Below are 22,729 nucleotides of genomic sequence, written 5' to 3'. Positions count from 1 at the left end.
AGTAATCATTTCGAACACAGTCAGTGAGATGGAGTAGGAAAAACTGCTCAGGGTACTTAGAGAGAACAAGACGGCGATTGATTGGATAATAGCTGACATTAAAGGAATCAGTCCTTCTCTGTGTATGCATAAAATTTTAATGGAGGAAAATTGCAAGCCTAGCATAGAAAGTCAGAGAAGATTGAGCCCAAACATGAAAGAAGTGGTCAGGGTAGAGATACTCAAGTTATTGGATGCAGGAATTATCTACCCAATTTCGGATAGTGCATGGATCAGCCCTGTTCAAGTGGTACCGAAAAAAGGGGGAATCACAGTGGTGAAAAATGAGAAGAATGAACTAATTCCCACCAGAACAGTTACGGGTTGGAGAGTTTGTATTAACTATCGCAAACTCAATGCAGCTACACGAATAGATCACTTCCCACTCCCATTCATTGATCAGATGTTGGAGATGTTGGCTGGACATTCACACCACTGCTTTCTTAATGGATATTCGGGCTATAATCAGATACCTGTCGCACCAGAGGATCAGGAGAAGACCACTTTCACTTGTCCCTATGGTACTTTTGCTTATCGTAGGATGCATTCTGGTCTTTGCAACGCTCCAACCACATTTCAGAGGTGCATGATGGCAATATTCTCTGATATGATTGAAAGGTTTATCAAGGTTTTCATGGACGACTTCTCAGTATTTGGATCTTCATTTGATGAATGTCTAAACCACTTAAATTTGGTCTTACAGAGATGCAAGGAGACTAACCTGATTTTAAATTGGGAAAAATGCCACTTTATGGTGCAGGAAGGCATTGTACTTGGGCATAGGACATCGGCAAAAGGAATTGAGGTAGACAAGGTAAAAATTCAAGTGATTGAAAAATTACCACCACCTACATTAGTTAAAGGAGTTCGCAGTTTTCTGGGGCATGCTGGGTTCTATCGGAGGTTTATAAAAGATTTCTCGAAGATCACTAAACCTTTGTGCAATTTGCTAATGAAAGATGCAACCTTTGAGTTCAATGAGGATTGTCTCACAGCCTTCAACACTTTAAAGGAAAAGCATACGACAGCATCAATAATTGTAGCACCAGACTGGAAATTGCCTTTTGAATTGATGTGTGATGCAAGTGATCACGCTGTAGGTGCAGTACTGGGACAACAGCGTCAAAAATTTGTTCGCGAAATATTTCTTTCGATTTAAATTACCGCAAGTGTACGGGTCGTGACAAGTAATAAAGTGGACTTTAGAAGTCCAAGTATCGACCTACAGAGAAAGAGTAGTTCAATTTTATTTATTTTAGCCTTAATCGAAACTAATTGACTTAAGATGAATTTTAGAATTAAAAGCCCTAATTTTGGGAGAAATCCCCAAATTGAAAAACCCTAATTTCAAATCAAACCCTAATTACTCAAATTCACTTAACGAATGACTCAATTACGAAATGTTATGAAAATAAATGAATTGTATTGTCAATTTATGAAAATCTATGTAAAACGAATGCACTAGGATCACGAATCCCCAATAATTACTAAGTAAACCCTAATTTCTCAATTTTGATAATCCAATGAGAATTTGACAAATCAATGCTCCTAAATCTATTCAATACTCTCTCTCGAGATGTATTGAACCTATTCTCATAAATCACCAGCCTACATTTCTATGACGGATGCAATTATACAAGAACGCATGTAATTTTTTTGTGAGCAATTAAAGATTTACATAGGGCATAGGAGTATATTTCTATCCCCTATCGGACCCTATGATGAATTATTTATGTCGAGTTTAATCCAATTTTCTCAAATTCAGAATTAAACCACCAAATTCACACAAATTAAGTGCACATTAATTGTGGAAATAAATAAATCAATATAATTCATTCAAATAATCCCATCGAACTATGTATTCAAAGTCATGAAATAAAAGGTTTAATAATAATTACATGGTTCATTGATCACCTAGTTAAAGAAATCTAGCATATCATGATAAAAATAACGAAGTCTATCAAGTTTTGAATAAAATATATCACCGGGTTATCAAAACTTGAAGAAATCTTGTAAATTTTCGCATCAATCCTTGTTCTTGCCTTCAAATCCTCTCCAAAATGAATGTTTTTGCCTCCCAATTCATTGCTTGCAGCTTCTGGACATTTATGTGCTATTTAAACCCGTCGAAATTAGGTTACCAAAGGAGTTGCAATCATATAAGGAAACTGCAAAAATCGGGCACAGGTTATACCTATGCGACCGCATAGGTATATGAAATATGGCGTTTTTAATCCCTGGAGGGTTACTCGCGACCGCATAGGTTTTCTACTATGCGACCGCATAGTAGAGTGAACTTCTAAATTGAGTCATCTTGATCCTCAATTTTCATTCCTTCACTCCTTGACCTCCTCTCTTGTTTCTAGTTGCTCCAATGTTCCATTATAACTTCCAATTGGTGCTTAGCTTGATCAATTGCTTGGTGTGTTCATCGGATCAACTTTTAGATAATTGCAATTTGGTCCCTGAATTTTCATTTTGCTCCAATTTGGTCCTTTTTTCGGCTCTTTTCTCCTGAATTTCACTATTTCCATAGAATCACCTACATTGCATGAATTCGACAAAATTAAGCAACAATTCAATCATTTTACTTGTATTTAAGTCATGTTTGTGATATAAATAAGTGTGCAAAAACACACTTATCAGGCCCCAGAACAATGGAGAAGCGGCTCAACAGCTGAAGGGAAACTAATTTCTATTATGGGGGGTATGTGGGCAAATGAATTATGTTAGAAGAAGGTTTTAAATAGAAGAGGGTAAGAAAGGATAGATCAAGCAATTGTTTAGTGAGGAATGGAGTAGAGACTCGTTCATCATTCTATTTTTCTGTGATCACTTTTCTTTCAATCAAAGAGTTGTGCGATCTTCATTTGAACTTGTTCTCTCCAATTGGTATCCTATCAATTGGTATCAGAGCAGCTTTCTTGATGGCCCAAAAGAAAATGGACAACAGAATGGATCTCTTGGAAAATGAAATGGAAGAAGTGAAAGTGGGAATTCAGCATCTTCCCGAACTCGAGAAATCAGTGGAACATTTAGCTCAGAGCGTGGTTAAGATGCTTCAATCCAATCCATGGAGGAAACCAAAAGGGCAATGACAGCCCTATCCAATGCAAAAATTGGGCTCAGCGATAACGGGGGAGGAGATGGATCAGGGAGTACCTCCTAAGGGCCAGCACTGCAGAATAAACCACCGGAGGGTATGGAGAGTCACCCACATGCAGATCGAGAGAAATGGATGGAGGGTATGGAGGAGGCTAGCTATGGGGGAACCACTGCTATCATGAAACCGAACAGGGAGGAGGAAGGGTGGCGACAAGTGCAAAACCCAGATGGATGGCTATTCTGAACAGAAAGGTATTTTGAGATCAATGGGCTATTGGAACGAGAGAGATTAAGGGCAATTGTGGTCAGCTTAGAGGGAGAGGCTCTGGCTTGGCTTCAATGGACAGAGGCGCGATTTCCCTTCCAAACTTTGCAGCAATTTCAGCAACAATTGCTACTGTAATTCAGGTCTACGCAAGAAGGTAATCTCTGTGAAAGATTTTTGGCTATAAAACAGACGGGTAGCGTAGCGGAGTTTCGTCGGGAGTTTAAGGTGTTGGTTATACCGTTGAGAGGGGTTTCTGACGAGATCCTTGAAAGCACCTTTGTGAATGGACTAAGACCAAATATAAGGGCTGAATTGAGGTTATTGGGCCCATTTATGGAGACGGCCCAAAAAATTGAGGACCGAAATCTAATTCTCAGGCATTTTCAGGAGCCCACAACTCATAAATCCATCAGATCCAATATAGTGAAATATCGTCCAGAGGCTAGAAGGATCGAGACCTTCCCCACCAAGACAATCACTGTGGGAGACCGATCGTTCGTCGCAAAGCATGAAATCCCAATGAGGCATTTAATCGATACCAAGTGGCAGCGAAAAAAGGAGAGGGGACTTTGTTTCAGATGCGACGAGAAGTTTACTGTGGGTTACCAATGCCAGAACCGCAAATTAAGGGTGCTACTAGTACAGGATGGGGATCTAGTAGATGAAATCGAGTTCGATTATCAGTCGGAGGAACCTCCCTTAGAAGTGGCAAATAAGGTAGAGCTCTCATTGAATTCGGTGGTGGGCCTAACCATCCTTGGAACTATGAAGGTTAGGGGCTCAATAGGGCAGAAGGAGGTCATCACTCTCATTAATTACGGGGCCACACACAACTTTATTTCCTCAGAACTTGTCTAGAAATTGGGGTTACCGACCACAATCACGATGAATTACGGAGTTACCATGTTCTCTGGAGAATGTGTGAGGGCCAAGGAAATTTGCAGGGGAATTATCCTGGAGCTACAAGGATTGACCGTAGTCGAGGACTTTCTTCCATTGGAGCTGGGCGGCACAGACGTAGTCTTGGGGACACAGTGGCTATGTACTTTGGGTAACATGGAAGTCAACTGGAAGCTTCTTACTATGCATTTTCAAATGGGAGATTTAGTAATGGTTCTGAAGGGTGATCCTGGACTTCATAAAATGGGAATTTCTCTAAATGCCATGGTGAAAACATTACAACATGAAAAACAGGCAATTTGGTTGGAAGACGTGCTGAAAAATACGCATAGCAAGGGGAAAGAGGAGCCACCAACCTGCATAAAACTGTTACTACAACAATTTCAGTAGGCATTCCAGGAACCAGAAGGTTTGCCACCTGCAAGGAATGTCAATCATGCAATCAGACTAAAGGAGAGGACGGAGCCGATAAATGTCAGGCTCTATAAATACCCGTACATTAAAAAAAATGAGATAGAAAGATTGGTGCGAGAAATGCTAGCAGAGGCATCATACAACCCATCATAAGCCCTTTCTCTAGCCCAGTGTTACTTGTGAGAAAAAAAGATGGCAGTTGGCATTTTTGCGTGGATTATCAAGCTCTCAACAAAGCTACTATTCCAGATAAGTTTCTGATCCTCGTCATAGATGAATTACTGGATGAATTACACGGAGCGACAATCTTTTCTAAATTGGGCTTGAAGCTAAGATACCATCTGATCAGAGTATAGAAGGAAGATGTACACAAAACTGCGTTCCGAACGTACCAAGGCCATTATGAGTTTCTAGTCATGCCATTCGATCTCACTAATGCACCTGCCACCTTCTAGTCTCTGATGAATGAAGTGTTCAGAACCTATTTAAGGAAATTTGTCTTAGTATTATTCGATGACATCCTGGTTTTCAGCAAGGATATGGACTTACATGTGCAGCACTTGGAGGTGGTATTTCATGCCTTAAGTTCACATCAGTTACACTCCAATACCAAGAAATGTCTATTCATCCAAACCAAAATTGAATACTTGGGACATCTGGTCTCTGCAAGAAAAGTTGCTGCCGATCCTAGCAAAATAGATGCAATGTTAAAAGGCCAACAACCCAGACCCTCAAGGAACTTCGGGGATTTCTAAGGTTAACCAGATATTATCGAAGGTTCGTATCTGGATACGAGACGATATCATGGCCCCTCACTTAACAACTTAAAAAGGATGCATTCAGGTGGAATCAAGAAGCGAAGGAAGCATTTCAACAACTTAAGAAAGCAATGACAACAGTTCCTATGTTGGCACTACCAGATTTTTCCAAAGTATTTGTGGTCGAAGCCGACACATCGGGGCATGGCTTAGGGGCAGTTCTAATGCAAGATAAGTAGCCAATCACCTATTACAGTCAGGTTCTATCCTCACGCTCCCAGCAAAAGTCAGTTTACAAAAGAGAGCTAATGGCGATGGTATTAGCTATACAGAAATGGAGACATTATTTATTGGGACGTCGGTTCATAGTCCGAACAGACCAACACAGCATTAAGTACCTTTTGGAGCAGAGGTAGTGTCGGGGAAATTCCAACATTGGGTAACCAAGCTCATGGAGTACAATTTTGAGATTCAATATCAACCAGGCATGGAGAATAAGGTAGCATACGCCTTATCCCGGATTTATCTTCAGCCATCTCTTTCCCAATCATGGAGGATATGCAACTAATTCAAGAGCAAGTGGGGGCAGATCCGGGGCTTGCAAAGATAAAAAAAAAAAAAAGAACTGTAAATTGACCCAGACTCGCATCCACGTTATTCACTTGACCAGGATAGATTATTGTACAAGGGATGCCTAGTGCTTTCCCATTCTTCCCCTATAATAATAACTCTGCTTAAAGAATTCCACAGCAGCCCCATCGGGGGACATTCAGGGTTTCTGCGTACTTATAAGAGGCTGGCAAGTGTACTGTATTGGCAAGGAATGAAGAAGGATGTTAAGAGGTTTGTGGAAGAATGTCCCGTATGTCAGCAGAATAAGACAATTGCACTATCACCTACAGGTCTTCGTCAACCGTTGCCTAATCCTCAAAGGGTGTGAGAAGACATATCAATGGATTTTATCGAAGGATTACCGAAGTCAAAGGGGTTCGATACCTTATTGGTGGTAGTAGACCGTCTAAGTATGCTCATTTCCTACCGCTTAAACATTCCTACACGGCATCAGGTGTTGCAGCCCTTTTTGTCAGAGAGAGAGAGTACAACTCCATGGCATTCTCAGCTCCATTGTTTCAGATCGGGACAAAATCTTCATGAGCCACTTTTAGACAAAGCTCTTTCGCCTTCAGGGAACTCACCTCCGTCGAAGTACAACCTATCACCCTCAGACAGATGGGCAGACGAAGATAATCAATAGGTGCTCGAAACATTTCTCCGTTGTTTCTCTTTTGACAAACCTCGAAGTTGGTCCACATGGGTGCCATGGGCCGAATATTGGTATAATACGACTTTCCATGCATCTACCAACACTACTCCGTTTCGAGCAGTTTATGGAAGAGACCCTCCACCATTGATCCGTTATGGCAATCAAACCATGGTATCACAGTCAGTGGAACAACAGATGTAGGACAGAGATAATATGTTAGAGGAATTAAAGTCTCATCTCAGTCGTGCTCAGGAAAAGATGAGAATGACAGCCAATAAACATCGTCATAACATCCAATTGGCCGTAGGGGACCTAGTCTACATCAAGCTCCGACCTTATCGCCTACGCTCACTGGCAAACAAGCCCAACGAGAAGCTGGGGTCTAAGTATTTTAGTCCTTTTGTAATTCTGAAACGTGTTGGCCCAGTGGCATATCATTTGAAGCTACCCTCCTCCTCTGCAATACATCCTATTTTTCATGTTTCATAGCTTAAAAGAGCCCTAGGGCAGAAGGTCGTCAATCCACTAATTCCCCCTCATCTAAGTTCCGACCTCGAATGGGTAGTGGAACCAGCACAAGTTCTGGGAATACGTCAAGCACCTCCTGGGCGTCCTCCAGGAAAGGAAGTACTTATCCTTTGGAAGGATCTTCCTGTGTCAGAGGCTTCTTGAGAATCAGTAAACTCCATTTTGCAACACTTTCCCGACGTCCACCTTGAGGACAAGGTGTCTCTGGAAACCGGGGGTAATGATAGGCCTCCAATACGATTCAAGTACTCTAGAAGGCCCCAGAACGATGGAGAAGCGGCTCAACAGCTGAAGGGAAACTAATTTCTGTTATGAGGGGCATGTGAGCAAACTAATTCTTTTAGAAGAAGGTTATAAATAGAAGACGGTAAGAAAGGGTAGAGTAGGCAATTGTTTAGTGAGGAGTGGAGTAGAGACTCGTTTATCATTCTATTTATCTGTAATCACTTTTCTTTCAATCAAAGAGTTGTGCAATCTTCATTTGAACTTGTTCTTTCCAGTTGGCATCCTATCAAATAGTTGACATTAATTGCTCTAAAAAGATTCATGAACTCGTAAAATTTGAATTAAATGCCATGATTTACAGGGTATCAAACAAGACGAAGAAATTCATAAAATAATTCCATAGCAAAAAGATGTAAACTAGACAAGTTTCACCTATTTACTCATAAATAGCATTACTAAATGCATTTTAGACTAATTATGGAATAGGTCGCTTCACATATTAGACTCGTGACAAAGATTTCTAGATCCTAGAAAATTGTCGTCCTATGTTTCAAAATTATATGCGACACGGATAGTTTAGAGACAATTCAAGAACATATTATTGCATAAGCTAAACACTTCACATGCAAAACAACAATAATCAGATACATTCTTTCCCTAAATAGCACATGCCAGCATGCTCGTAGATAAGATTCCCAAGAAACAACATATCTTCTGTCATTTTAACCCAAAAGAGTTTCAAATAAAATAAATAGAATATAATTAAAGGGTACCAACATAGAACTCTGATAATTTTGAGAAGTTCACATATTTCTTCTCAATATAACCAAGACAAAGTAAAACACATAGAATTGATAAAATAAATGTAAAGTTGACTGATAGACATTGTATAAGAGGATTATTTCACAAATTTAACCCTTGTTTGATTTTGACTTTCAAAATAACTTTTCAAAAACTCATTTTTAACAACACAGTATCCAAATAAAATAATCTTGCAAGTGGAATCATAACTTTTTCTACTTTTTAGCCAAACATTTATATAACCAAGACAAAGTAAAACACATAGAATTGATAAAATAAATGTAAAGTTGACTGATAGACATTGTATAAGAGGATTATTTCACAAATTTAACCCTTGTTTGATTTTGACTTTCAAAATAACTTTTCAAAAACTCATTTTTAACAACACAGTATCCAAATAAAATAATCTTGCAAGTGGAATCATAACTTTTTCTACTTTTTAGCCAAACATTTTTTTTTTTAAAAAAAGGAAGACTTGTCACAAAATCACTTCTCAGAAAGTTAAAACAAGGGCTTAATAAAGTATTATGTTACATTCCCAAATAGATCAATAGTCCATATCTTCTATTTCTTGTTGATAGTAAAAGAAAATTTGAGCTTGATTATTTATCTGCAATTAGAAAATCCAAGGCATTACAAGTTTTTTGTAAGAGTTGCTTGAGTTTGATTGGAGCTACAGCCTTGAATTTGAGCTCAACCGTTAAGTAGATTGGTTTTTCCTCGGTAGCCTTGAACTCATTAAGCTCGAGCTCAAACCATAAGACGACACATTAACTCAATATCAGCTGATTGTCCCAATCTTATTTCACTGCTTTATTTCTATCAGCAGATGACGAGCGCTGTACTTATTGCAGTGGCCAGATTCCCCCAGTTTCATTCATTTCAGATTAAGCACTCTTAATCCAATCATACCTAATGCAGTGACAATGCAGCCACTCGATGAAGGTTTTGAGCAATCGTCTAGTCGTGCAAAGGGTCTTAAGCGGTTGTCAGTCTTTGGCCTCCTAACTAATCAAGTCTTTCTTTACATAGTAATGGGTGCAAGAAATTAAGATCGTAAAACGCATGTATCTATTATCGAAAACAATTATTAATGGAATAAATAACCGCGTACTTTATTTCAAACTTTTAAATATAAAAAGCAATCACAACGAAGTACTACTCTAGCATAACATATATTAGATAACATATATGGGCCAAACAGGGGCTTAATTCTCATACACTGATGCATCAAAATTATTTATATCCATAAAAGCTTGATATAAATTTGTTAGAAGAAAAAAAGCTTAATATCAGTTGGCCAAAGGCTTTTGTAGCTTGTGTTTCAATGACAGATAAGGCACCTGTTCCTATATATCTTCTTGTTAGTGTCTCTTTACAAAAGAAGGGAATGCAAAATAAAAGCACCTTGTGTGACAATAAATAACATTTGTAGACAGGGTAAAAAAAGTCAAGAAGGCCAAACATTCACATTGAAGAACTAACTGGAAAATTTGTAATTGTAGTAAATCTCCAGTATTTCAATGTTGCTAAATCATAAGCTCTTGCAAGTCTTTCGGGTGACACTTTTGCACAGATAATATGGTCACCATCTTATGAAATACTTGGGTGAATATTCAAGGGAACTCAAGTATTAAGTGGTGAATCTGGCGATCTGAGAATTCATTTTTGTGGAGTGTTTTTTCCTTTTGTCCCATAAAGTCTGGATATGTCCTTCACGAGGGGGGGGTGGAAAACAAGTGTGTCCAAGTTTTAGGAAACATGTCGCTTTTTAGTTATGCTTTAACTTCCATAATACCTATTATCTGTTGGTTAAGAATGAAATGTGATGTGATTGGAAGGCCTAAACTCAATCAAAGGACCATGGAACCAATGGCACTACTACTTCTCTGTCACCACTGTTGCACTTTGTCTCCAAGGGGCTCTTTGAAAATATTTACGTTCTAAAATAGAGTGCAAGAAATTAAAGGAATTTCGTTATTTGATTAAGTTAAAAGGCAAGCTAGACGTCATTTCATAAGCTAATGACAAAAGACAAGAAAGTAAAAAAAGGTAGAGAAAATAGAACGTGTTTGGATGTTGTACCATTAATATTCATTATTGTGAATAAATACGTCAAAAAATTCATGCCATGACCACCAAGATTTCTCCCCAGTGGTGGCACTTTGTACATTCATCCTTTGCCACCACAAGATCAAGAACTTTTTTAATTTTGTTTCCCTAGAAGGGGGATTTCCTTTTCCAATGATTTTGGCTCTTTTTCCTGTTTTCGATTTCCATACGTAGAAAGAGCATCTACAGCCTCTGCGACCTTCTATTTCGGTTAGGAGAACAACGAGAAATTGAGCAGTTGAAATAGCATGGTGAATTAAAATAATTTCATGTTTAATTTATTTTCCCTGTGGAAATGCTCTTAACAATGGTTTCTTTTTGCTGGTGCTGCTTTTGGTTCATTTTAAGCACTAGGCTATTTATAATGTTAAGTGCACATTTGACAATAGCATACCAAATAGCCAATGTTCTCTTTGAGGTTTTGAGAGCAGTCAATCAGACTCAAGCAGTTGAAGTTGACCATGATGTAAACATGAATTATGTGTTTCATATGATTCATATGTTTCTGTATGTTCTTGGAAAGCCATAAGCTAAAATAGAATTTTATACATAATCTGTAATCTTCTTTATTTATTTATTTATTTTTATTTTTTTTGGGTGCAAATTGAATGTAGTAGCGAATGTCTGTGGCATAGATATTGGAAGATCATGACAAAGTCCCAAAGTAAAAGGACATTTAGAGCTTGTTTGACTCTCATTATCGGAGAAATTATAGAGTTTTGAATATTATTTTTTGAAAAATGTGTGGTTAAAATTTAAAGAAACTTTATTGGTTTGTGTGTAGAATATTTTATTATGTGAATGAGTGGTGAAAAATGTTACGGTAGCAAACAATTTAATTTGTTAAAGGATAACAAACAGGGGCTTAAGCTCCTTATAATATTCTCCCTCTTGATCCTGACAACGCAAATCAGGCAATTACAAAATATTCGGAGAACTGTTCCCAAACAACTAACGCACATTATTTGCATTTCTTTACTTTTACACTTGCTTTTGATTATTTTGCTTTCGTAAATGCTCCCTTGGGTGATCAGATGTTGCAGATTCAAGCTACTGTTCACGCTCTCGGAAATATCAGGGGTCTTCCTTCGCCTCAGGATCATAAGAAGTAAAAGGATGAAGATATTCTCGACTGGCTTCAAGCTATATTTGGTTTTCAGATTATTAAGTTTTACGTTCATTCATTCCGTTTTTACATTATTTAATCTACACGTGCTACTTTCCAAGACTAACCAGAATACAACATTGGGAATTTAGAGTGATATATTTGCAAAGTATGATTTTCCTGTGTAACTTTTCAACTGCCCACCTAAGTTAATTTTTCTGATCTCATTCATCGCACGTTTCTCCGCTCAATCCTTAACATTGGACACACTAATATTACTTTAAAAATAATACAGCAAAAGACTAGTAAATTCAAAAATTCAAAAGGGCTTTCAAAGCAATGATAATAAACACTATCAACACTATTTGTTAACAATATAAACACTATCAACCTCAGTTACTGAGTGACCGATTGATCCATATTGTTTACTATAACTGAATTTTGCATCAGCAAAAAATATGCACAGGTTCAATGGTAATCCATTACAACGTAGACAAATACAAACCTTTGTTGAAAAGAAATGTCGTACAGAAAGAGAACTGATAATAAAGAGAGAGAACAAATGGACCTTCAAAATTATTATGGTGTATACTCAGACCCATCGTTTTCTTTCAGCCATTTTCTTGCACAACTCAAAAGCTGTGTTAAATATACCATTGGTCGGCTGGTTGCACACAAAGCACCTCTTACTTTTTGCATGGTGCTGTAAACAAATAAAGTTATAATTAGAAAACATAAGCACTTTGTACCCTCTTTTTCAAAGTTACAGGCACTACTTATTGCACGGTAATACAAACAATGAACTGACTTCATGAGATGTAAAAATAAATTTGATGTATACTTAATTTCTCATGTAGTTTCTTAACGGTAGGGTTGTTCTCATTTTATTTTATTTTTTCTCAGGGAGGGGGTTGAGGGATAGCCATTATGATTGATTGATTTTATCCCATACAAATTGTGACTACAGTTCAAAAGGTAGAAGACTCGCTAAGGATAGAGATTAACCATTGCATGGAAGGTTTGACATTTATCTATTGATTGCCCAACACCCACCGCCCCCACCCCCGGCAACAAAACAAAACAAAAAAAAAAAAAAAAGGAAAAAAAAATTAAAAAATTAACAATGAAAAATTAAAAAAAAAAAAAAGTTAACTCGTATAATCTATAACCTATATTTATAATTTGTTATAATATCACATCAAGGGAGAAAAAAAGATGTAACTAATCTTTTACCTTCAATGCACAATGCTCGCAGAAGTAGTACTTGCACTTGGTCTCAACGGGATCTGCAAAAGGCTCCCTACAAAGAAAACGTGCAAATGGCAGTGAATCATCATCGTGTTCATCGCTCATCTCATCATCATCCTTCGTTCCCAAAGCCAAAGCTTTTTTTCTTGCCTTCTCTCTTTCATTCCATTCATTCTCAAGCTGCCAACCAGACTTGTAATTCCCCCTGTCATGCATAAACTTGCACGAATCTCCATACCCACAATAACCAGTTTCTTTATAATCTTTACAAATATCTGGCTGAAACTCTAATGTGGGCAGAAGCCCTCAGAGGTCCGTGCGCTCCACCAGCTTTCTCACTGGCAATCGCGTGCTCTCTTCGAAACCCAGCCCTGTAATCAGTATACCCATGTAACCCCTTGTACAACTTTTCATCACCATCGCTCCTTTTCTTCCCTACCACAGCAGTCCTTTTTCGGAAGTATTTTTCCCTCGGACGGCTTTTTGAAGAAACTGCAGACTGCAAAACACAAATTTTTCTGATTAATTCAAAATAATAAATAAGTAAAACAACTAAATATAAGAGATCAGACCACAAATTTCAATGAGAGAATGATAGACGTGAAAATTACATAAAACCCTCAAGATTCAAGAAAAAACTCCGTGAAATAAGTGAACAAAAATTGAATCAAAATCCAAAAATAATCATTCAATACCCCATAACGTATCATGCACGTATACGTATACTGTTTGTATACATGTTGACTGTTCAATGCTCGCTTATTATTTTCATTCTTGGCGACGTCGCCTCTGTGACGCTTGCTCTTGCGCTCCCAGTCGGTGAGGGTATGGCAAGCCTGAGACTCAGGTCGGGTCTCGAGCGAATCGGATGCTATCTCGATCCGGATGACCCGGTCCGAGAAGTTGCTGTCGTTGAAGGCGAACGCGAAGTCGGTTAGGGAAGATTTATAAAAACCCTTCGTAAGCCAGTTTTTCCTTATATCTCTCGTGCCTTGTTTGTTCAAAGGTACGACGGCCAGTTATTAATGGAATTCCTTGTCGGCTAAGTCGGAAAAAATTCACTAAGAAGTAGTGTTTTGGAAGAATCGAAACACATTGATATAAATTCATCTTGATCTGTAATCAAAGAAAGATAATGGAAATGGCTCGATAACAAATACTGGGGCTTTGCACGACAAAGCACTCTCCAAAGGCATGAAATGTCTAATTTTTTGGTCAAAATCTCCACATCTTCTCTGTCCCTTGATTTTTCAATTTGTTCGAATCCTCACTTTTCTCTTCGCCGTTGATGGTGACATTTTACGATATCCCCGATCAGTATATCCCGATGACTAATTTTGGTAAAGTTGTAAATCCATCCATGGTGTCCTCGAGCATGTTCGTCCTCGAGACACAAGGCCCGACCACATCTCCATCACGCTTCGCATGTTGCAAAGATGTGTCCTCGGGCATGGTCCTCGGGAATATGCTCCTCCTTACTGCTGACGATTGTTCACCCTTTAGAATTCCTACGCAATTAGGAATCTTAACTCCGATTTACCTCCTCCACAATGGCCCAGGACAGGGTCGGTGGGGGTCCTTAAGGTTGGGGTTCAACCTTTTAATTTTAAGAAGATCATAGCTTACTCCTCAGTAGCTCATATGAATCTGGTGACTATTGGTATGTTTAGTCGGGCATGTAAGAAAAATTATCAACTTGACCCTTAGCCCAAGTATTCTACCTTTGGAGGGGAAGTATGGATTCCTAGTGTGGATAATTTATAAGATATAATCGGAAGATATGTATGGTTAGGTTCCATTTATATATTTGGTGGAATCTAGCATATCTAAACCAAATCCTTAGCATGGGCTTGACGCGCTCTTGTATGGTTTGGGGAGGCTTACTTATAGTTTAGAGGCTTTATCCGTCTTTGGTTTCATTGCTTTTTGCAATCCACTTCATTCATTTGCAAAAAATTCGAATAAATCTAGATAGTTATTGGATTGGATTGGTTGATACGACCATATAAGTCATGTTATATACTAATTTCTCTCCTACACTTCCTGTCTCTTTATTAGTATTGTTTACCATTTGAAGAAATTATAAACCAAAGGAGCAAACGAGAAACACTAAAAGAACAAGAAATAGAGATTATAGTATGCAAAGTCAAAACTCAAGTGATTATATCGAGAACGAAGGTTTGTGTTTATAAAAATAAACTATTCTAAATTAGATAGAATTTATCTAAGTATCATACAACATATAAATATCTGTTTACAATTGGAATTTTTCTCTTTTTCTTTTGAATTTATTTTCTTTTCTTGTATTTTTGTGTTTATATTTTATGGACCAACCACATGTTTTATAGAAAAAAATCTTTTGTCAGTGTTTATGTTTATTTAAATGTTGCCTTTATTATATTTTGATTAATTTTTAAATAATATTCACGAACTTGTGACAACAATTTGCATTTTATTGAAATTGATTGAACGAGCTTAATTCGATACCGCTTAATTCGATACCAATTTGCAAGTGATTGCCCAAGAAAGTGGTCGCCCTCAGCCACCTTGATTGCTAGGCGTAATGCGTGGTGATATGTAGAAGTTAAACTATGGGTTAGGTGATTTAGGCGAGGTATAGGCGTAAAAAAAAAAAAAAACGTAAAAATGCGTTTTCATATTTTAATATTATTTTATTTTTTAATCAATCAAAGAATTATTTAATAATTAAAAATAATACCTATCTAACATCTAAATTGAATTTATAAGAACTTTATACATTTTTTCAAAGTTTTCAACAAAAGCTTAAGTTTCAAATATAAATACTAAATAGTAAATCGATAGGAATTTTTTGGAGTTTTTCATTTGTTCAAGGTTTCAAGTGACCGTTTTGAATTTAAGACAGATGAATTAAAGAAATCAGTTTTTAAATTATAACTTAAAAGAATTATAAAAAAATTTAAAAAAATAAAAAAGAAGATAATAATGCCCACCTAGAAATAAGCCTTTTTAATTCGTTTCTTTGATCTTGATCATGACAATGTGGCAGGGTTCCACAAAATCATTTTGAATAAGGTACAAATATTTTGGAATAATGCTAGTGGTACACCATGATATCCAACATGGTGTACAAAATGAACACACGGCACCTCGGTATTGGCCGAGGTGTCGGTGGGCCCCGGCGTGGCAGGCACCTAGGCCAATGCCGAGGTACAGTGTGTTCATTTTGGACACCATGTTGGATACCATGGTGTACCACAAGCATAACCCAATATTTTGACACATTTATTCTCATTGAAGGAATTTCCTTATTTGAATGAGTCAAGGGACTATCAAAGATTCTTGCATTGACATGGTGAAGGATCGACTGCAAAACTATATCCATTTATTTTCCTCACCCATATTTCTATTTTTTCGCAACTGGATTAACCGTTATAGTGCAAACGTTGTCATACCATCTCTCGGAATGTCTGTCTTTACTCGTCATAAATGTTTTATAATATCTATCATTAATTATTATTGTTGTTGTTGTTTTTATATTAGATATGTAATAATAGATCGAATCAAATGATATAAGAAAGTTTATGTAGTTAATTTGTTATTTGTCAATAACAAAACTTAATTGGTGTATGAGTTATTAATAATAAATAAAATGTTTTTCTTTATTGACAAGAATTTTGGATAAGTTATCGGGAATTGCTCATCCACTAATAATGGACATTGACGAACAACTTGCCTATTCTTAAAAGTTGAAAAATAACTTTTCGACGAACTCCAACCAAAGCAACATATTAGTATTATAGATTAAGTGCCTGATCCCATTTGTTGACACCAGTAATAACACGGAAATAGAAAATTAAATGCACTTAAAAGAAAACTAATTTTTATTATTCTTAATTCTCCATGCAAGATTAATGTCGATATAAGAATTTACCTCAAAACAAAGAGAAAATAATTACTATTTTCTCTATTTTTATTTTTAAAATTTTTTTTATTTACTTTTTCTGTGGAGAGACAACTTATCATTGTATTCTTTACCTTGAGAGAATGTAGGGACTCCGATGTACCAACTTTGCATGAAACTAAGGAAATTTAAGGCTGAGTTGAAGAAATTTAATAAGGAATTCTTCCTTCCAAGCCGTGTGGTCCAAGCTAAAGAGAAGGTGGAAAATGTTCAAGAAGGAACCCGACACCGCTGCTTTTGCCTGATTGTCTAAAGTGAAGTAGCCTTCCCGCTTAGCTTTCATTTTACACTGAACCGCTGTTGTCAATGACCTAATACAAGCATAAAAATGAAACCACCCCTCCAAGCCTTTTGCCAGCCTTAGACTCGTCAATTTCATACTATACCCTTTCCACACCTAATACAGGCATAAAAATAAAACCACCCCTCCAAGCCTTTTTTCCGCCTTAGACCCGTCAATTTCATACTATACCCTTTCCACCACAAAAAAAAAATAAATAATAAAATAAAATAAAATGTCGAGTATGGGAAAAGTTCCACAATTGATCTATTTTCCTTGGTTGGTCTAATTCTACAAGAATTGAGCTACTTGTACAAATCAGTTTGCCTTATACACCCCTCTCCTTGGCATTGTATTGGGCATTATTGTATAGTGCCTTGTATAAGGGGATTAACCCATTCTACAAACAAATAGTAGTCTTTGTTGGTCTTCTCAATGATTATTGTTTCACGCGGGTTAGTCGCTAACAATTAAAAAGGGATCAGACGATTGTGTAAGGGACAAACCTCTTGAACAAAGTCCCAAAAAGGGGCGTTTTTATTGGCGATGACTTTACAATTGGAAAATAAAAACAGAATGTCTCCAAGGAGCGCAAGCACACGAGTTACTGTAAAAGAAATATTTAAATCTAAATTAAGAAATTGAAAGTTACATATTCTCTATTTGAGAGTGTTTGATTCGGGGTCTTCTGCTCTATGTCTTTTCTTCCTTTTATATTCCCTGGATGATCTCTTCGTGATCAATCGCTTAAAAACTGCTTGATCGCTCTATAACTGCCCACTTTCCTTGTAGTGGCCAACTTGTCATGAAACTGCCTTCTCTAATTGCTGTCATTACTTTTGTCGTTCAACCGTCTTCAATTGAATTCCTTGAATCGTGGGACGTGGTAGGATTACTCAATAACTGCACTTTTGGGTAACCATAACATCTCATGTTTGCTAAGATGCTGGGCGACTCGAATGTTTGGACGAGAGCAGGGTCACAGCTTTGAGCGACTGCATGGCAATTCATTCGCTCAAATCTTGGGCGACTTGCAATCTTGGGCGATAGTATTACCGCGTTCATGGGCTTCCCTATTTGGGTCTTTATCCTGCATTGCCTGATTGATTCGTTCTTTGGGCTATCTGATTTTGGGGATTTTCCAGTTGGGCTTCGTTCCTTGGGCTATTCGATTTGGGCTAAACTTTTTGTGTGTCAACAATTACCCCCCAATATGACAGAATTAATACCAATTATTAATTTTGCCATATTCATTTTGTGTTTCCCAACAACATTCGAAATTCTCAAGAATTTCAATCATTATTTTCTTCTATAGCCCGAAAAGGTGCGACGTTTGCAAACCCTTATAACCCCCAAATACGCTATTTCATTGCACCACTAAATCACGCCTCATTTTTTCGGGCCTCTCTCGCAATATTACTGTTCATCTCCTTGCTTTTCTGCTACGTAACTCTGCAAAACTCTATTTCGTCCCTAATGGCTGCTTCACAATCTCAGTCTGGTGACTTCTTCAGTTTCGAAGACTTTCAGAAACTCCTTACTCGGCCATATGTAACTCTGAACTTTCTTGCACCGGCTAATGTCGAACTCAATGAGTTCTATCTAGGTCCTTCATTCAACAATGCCGAGGCCATCGAACAAGCGGCGGTCGGTCAGCTGTTCCCTTGTACTCATGGCCCTCCGTTTCTAAATTCTTTGCCGCTGGGGCCACTTCGCGAAAGAGGTATTCACACTTGGCCTAAATTCGATGTCGTTTTTCGTAGATGGCATGCTCACCTTGTGGACCACGGTCCTACTAAGACAATTTTTGATAATGCTAGGATTTCTGATTTGTTAGAAATCTCTCTTCAACCCCCTATTTTTGACCCAGTACTTTTTCCAATCACTTTAAGTTTTTGGTCTTCTGAGTATAATACTTTTGTTTTTCCTCTCGGCCTCATGTCCATTACCTTAAGGGATATTGGGGCCCTAGTAAATTTGCCACCTTTGGGCGATACCATTTTCCCTGGTATTTTGATTTCTGGTGTTGCCCCAAAAATTGGTAAAGGCCTCACCGAGTCTTATTCAAGTCTGCAAAACCTTCATAACCACTCGAGCACTGAGCCTCCCCATTCTGAGCGAGTGGCCTTTCTTATAAATACATTTTGTGTGTGCCAAGCATAAAGCCCTCCCTGAGCTATTTACCCATAGCGCACGAATTGGCGCGTGGTAGGCCTCTGAATTTATGTTCTTTCTTTTTAGCTGCCTTCTATAGGGGCATGGCTTCTCTTCAATCCCAGTTGAAGAATGGTGCATCTCCTACTGGCAGTGGACCTCTTTGGTTCGCTCAAATGTGGTTGAGAGTTTATTTTCCATCGCTTGGTGCTCTATCTTTTTTCAGCCCTTCTGCTAGCTGCTACGAGCTTGCCATTGAGCTCCTGACTCCTGTAAATATGTCCAGAAGGGATATTTTTTCATTCTTTTATACTTTGGATTCGATCCCTTCCTTCTTTCCTTTTCCTCTCTTTTTGACTCCAGATTATGTGCAACTCCCATCCACTCTGGATAATGCGAACACTTCCTTGTTTATTTGGATTCAATTTTTGACCGGGAGGGAGTTGTTTCATGATATTTGACTGGGACTAATGCCAAGGCTGGGATAGAGATATATGCTCCTTAATTTTTTGCTCGCCAACTTGATTTTGGCCAAACTTGGCCCGTTCCTCTTTGCTATTCAAGGAATTTGATAGACCGCTTCCACACTATTAATAAAACAGAAGCGGAGGCTATAAATGCTCGCAATCTTCTTTTGACAAGTAACTTCTCACTAGCCCCCTTCAATCCTAGCCGTGCCATCCATCCTCTTTTTGAACGACTCTGGCCATCAGTGAAATGCAGATTGTTCGCGACTGATGCCAATCGTGCTTTCCATTCACTAGACCAGCCAAACATTTCTTCCACCCCTCCTGTTTTGGTCACTCCCGTGTCTATTAGGAGTCCCTCTTCTTCTGCTCGTACTAAACAATCTGCCCGTCCATCGACATCTCTTCTTGCCAAGCCCACTGCAGCTAAAAGTGCCCCAAGCCGCAAATGGCCAGCCTCAGCTTCTCCCATTTTGGAGGATGATGCTGATGATGATGATAATACCCCTCTTATCGTCAGGAGGAAGGAAATTAAATCGGTTTACTCATAAGCATACCTTTCTATACTTGAGGCTTTTCCATGTGCTGATAGTTTATTTGGACCTCTCAGAAAAGTTCAACCTCTCCCTTGAAGGCTTTGGTGTTGGCAGCTCCTGCTGCATCATCCTCTGTTAAGGCTGATTCGTTCAAACCTATTGATGAAGGGGCTACGCTTAAAGAGAAATCTTCAGTCCCGGAATCTTCATCACAACCAATGGACGAGCCACCTTGTTCCCAGGGCGTTGACCCCCCAAACGTCGAAGCAGAAGGTAATTCATTTTTTGATGTTTTACCTTTGCTTGTGCTATTGGTGTTGATTTGTTTTCTTTTGAGTTCTGTAGATGTTCCCATGAGTTTGCCCGTTGCGGCAAGGTCTTCTCGCTTAGGCAAGGGGAAGTCTTCACAAATGGTGGAGCCAGAGGTGGCAGATTTGGCTGGGGATATGCCATCTTCCAAGATTGCTGATGAGGTAATCTTTGCTTCACCTTTACCTCCACTTTGTTTAGTGTAGTGGAAACCTTCAATATTGGCAATTTTCTTTGCAGGATGCTGATAAAATTGTGCATTCCGTTCAAGACTTGTTCGCTTCCTAGGGGCAAGTCAAAACATCTTGCCCTACTTCAGCCAGTTGTCCTTCTGCTTCTTCAGAGGACGATATGAAGTTCCTCAAGCAATCGATATTTGAGTATGTGTCCTTCATGGATATGGACATTGGTAAGGCTAGTGCTGCCAGGCATAAGGATAAGCTTGAGCATTTGAATGCGAAATTGGAGCAAGCACTGACATTTCCGTCGCTCAATCTTTCTGCTGATTTTAAAGCGACGTTGAAAGTTATCCATTCTGAAGTCCTCTCCTTGCTGGCCAAGAATGTTGAACTGAAGGCCAAAAGTACTCATTATCTTCGCGCTGTATCTGAAAAAGAGTCTTTGCTTCTGGAGATCAACAAAGCTGAGGACGAGTTGAAAGAAATCTCTTCCGAAGTCATGATTGAAGACTCTTTGATGACTAGTTTGGCTGCTCAGATGAAGGAGCTTCAAACCAAGATGGACGACTGCAAGGCGAGAATGGCTGCTAAAAAGCGTAATGCCTCCCAAGGAATTGAGCGAACTAAGTCTTTGGTCGAGCAGTGTAAGAAGTTGGAAGTTGATGATGATGTTGTGGCTGAATTGAACATCACTTCTTCTCGGCAGAACGAGGACTGGGAGAAACTTAGGGAAAGCATTCGTTCGGTATGGGGCGAATTGTAATTAAGACGTATAATACCTTAACTTTTCTTTTTGTAATTTCGCATTTGACTTTCCCTTTGTAACCTTGTATTAATATAACAGCAACCATCATTGTCAATGAATAATTATTTTAGCTTTTTGTGCATTTATTGACGTTCGTCTTTTAATCGTCAATCGCTCAGGCATTTAACTGCTTTATGCTAAAATTTTTGCACATTTTCTTTTGATATTTCTGCCCGATTTTAGACCATTTAATCCCATTTACTAAACACGAATATGGCTGCTCATATTTTGTCTTTTCACCTTCACCCCTTATAAATGCACATCATATTTTGTCTTTTCACCTTCACCCCCCATAAATGCATGTATACTTCATACTCTCCATCTTCATTTCCATTTTCTTCTTCAAAAAACCAATTTACTGCCATTACTTGGCATTTTTGACAATCAATCAAAAGCTTTCGTTTTCCATGGAAATGGATCATCTGATCCGCCCACTTAGTCTTGATACCACCTTTGGTATAGGAGATATAGGAAATATTCTTTGGCCAGCAATAAAGTTCTTCCCATTGTCTCCGTTCCCACAAGGAGTTTAATGATGGAAAGCAATTTTTTGGGGTGCTTGGAGGCCGCCTTGCTTGCTGAGAGTGCTTCTCAGCCTCCTTGCCTGTCGTTGCAGCGATGCATTTAGGAAGGCGATGTGAAGGCACTACATCTTCCTTTCTGCTTGCTGAGAGTGCTTCTCAACCTCTCTGCTTGCCTTTGCAGCAGTGCGATCAGGACGACGATCAAAGCCAGTACACCCTCTTACTCGGCGATAGTTTGCTCTCAATCATAGTTTATAGAGCATTTAGCATCTTGTATTTCGCAATTTTGTAATGAACATTTGATAATAAAGGAATTTATTTGAATGTATTTCGCTCTGGATCTTTTTACTCTACGATTGTTCAATGCGATTTGGTTATGCTTTTATTTGATCACTTTCTCATAAGGAAGGAACATATTTTTTCAAATATTTGCCATTAATGAACCTCATGTGCTTGGTGCCATCTAAATCTTCCAAATGATAGGCTCCATTAGGTAATACATTATTCACTTTATATGGTCTTTCCCAATTGGGCGACCATTTACCATACTTTGGATCTTTGCTATCCAAAGGGAATACTGTCTTCCAAACCAGTTCGCCCAGGCTGAACGACTTGGCTATAACTTTTTTATTATAAAATTTAGCCATTTTTCGTTTTTGAACTTGCAATCTATCTAGGACGTCTAACTTTAATTCGTCCAACTCTAATAAGTTTTGAACTAGTGATTCGGTATACTCATCATCACTTAACTTATGTTGCAAACAC

At 38.3% G+C, this 22,729-nt stretch overlaps 1 pseudogene; it reads right to left on the bottom strand.

Annotated features, from left to right (window-relative positions):
- Nucleotides 1-11,977: 11,977 nt before the first annotated feature.
- LOC111381083 lies at nucleotides 11,978-13,877 on the bottom strand (annotated as a pseudogene).
- Nucleotides 13,878-22,729: the final 8,852 nt, after the last annotated feature.

Source organism: Olea europaea, unplaced genomic scaffold (assembly GCF_002742605.1).
Source record: "Olea europaea var. sylvestris unplaced genomic scaffold, O_europaea_v1 scaffold2251, whole genome shotgun sequence".
In the NCBI taxonomy this organism is placed as follows: Eukaryota; Viridiplantae; Streptophyta; class Magnoliopsida; order Lamiales; family Oleaceae; genus Olea; species Olea europaea.
The sequence above is the reverse complement of the archived record's forward strand: the minus strand, read 5'-3'. Positions and strand labels throughout refer to the sequence as shown.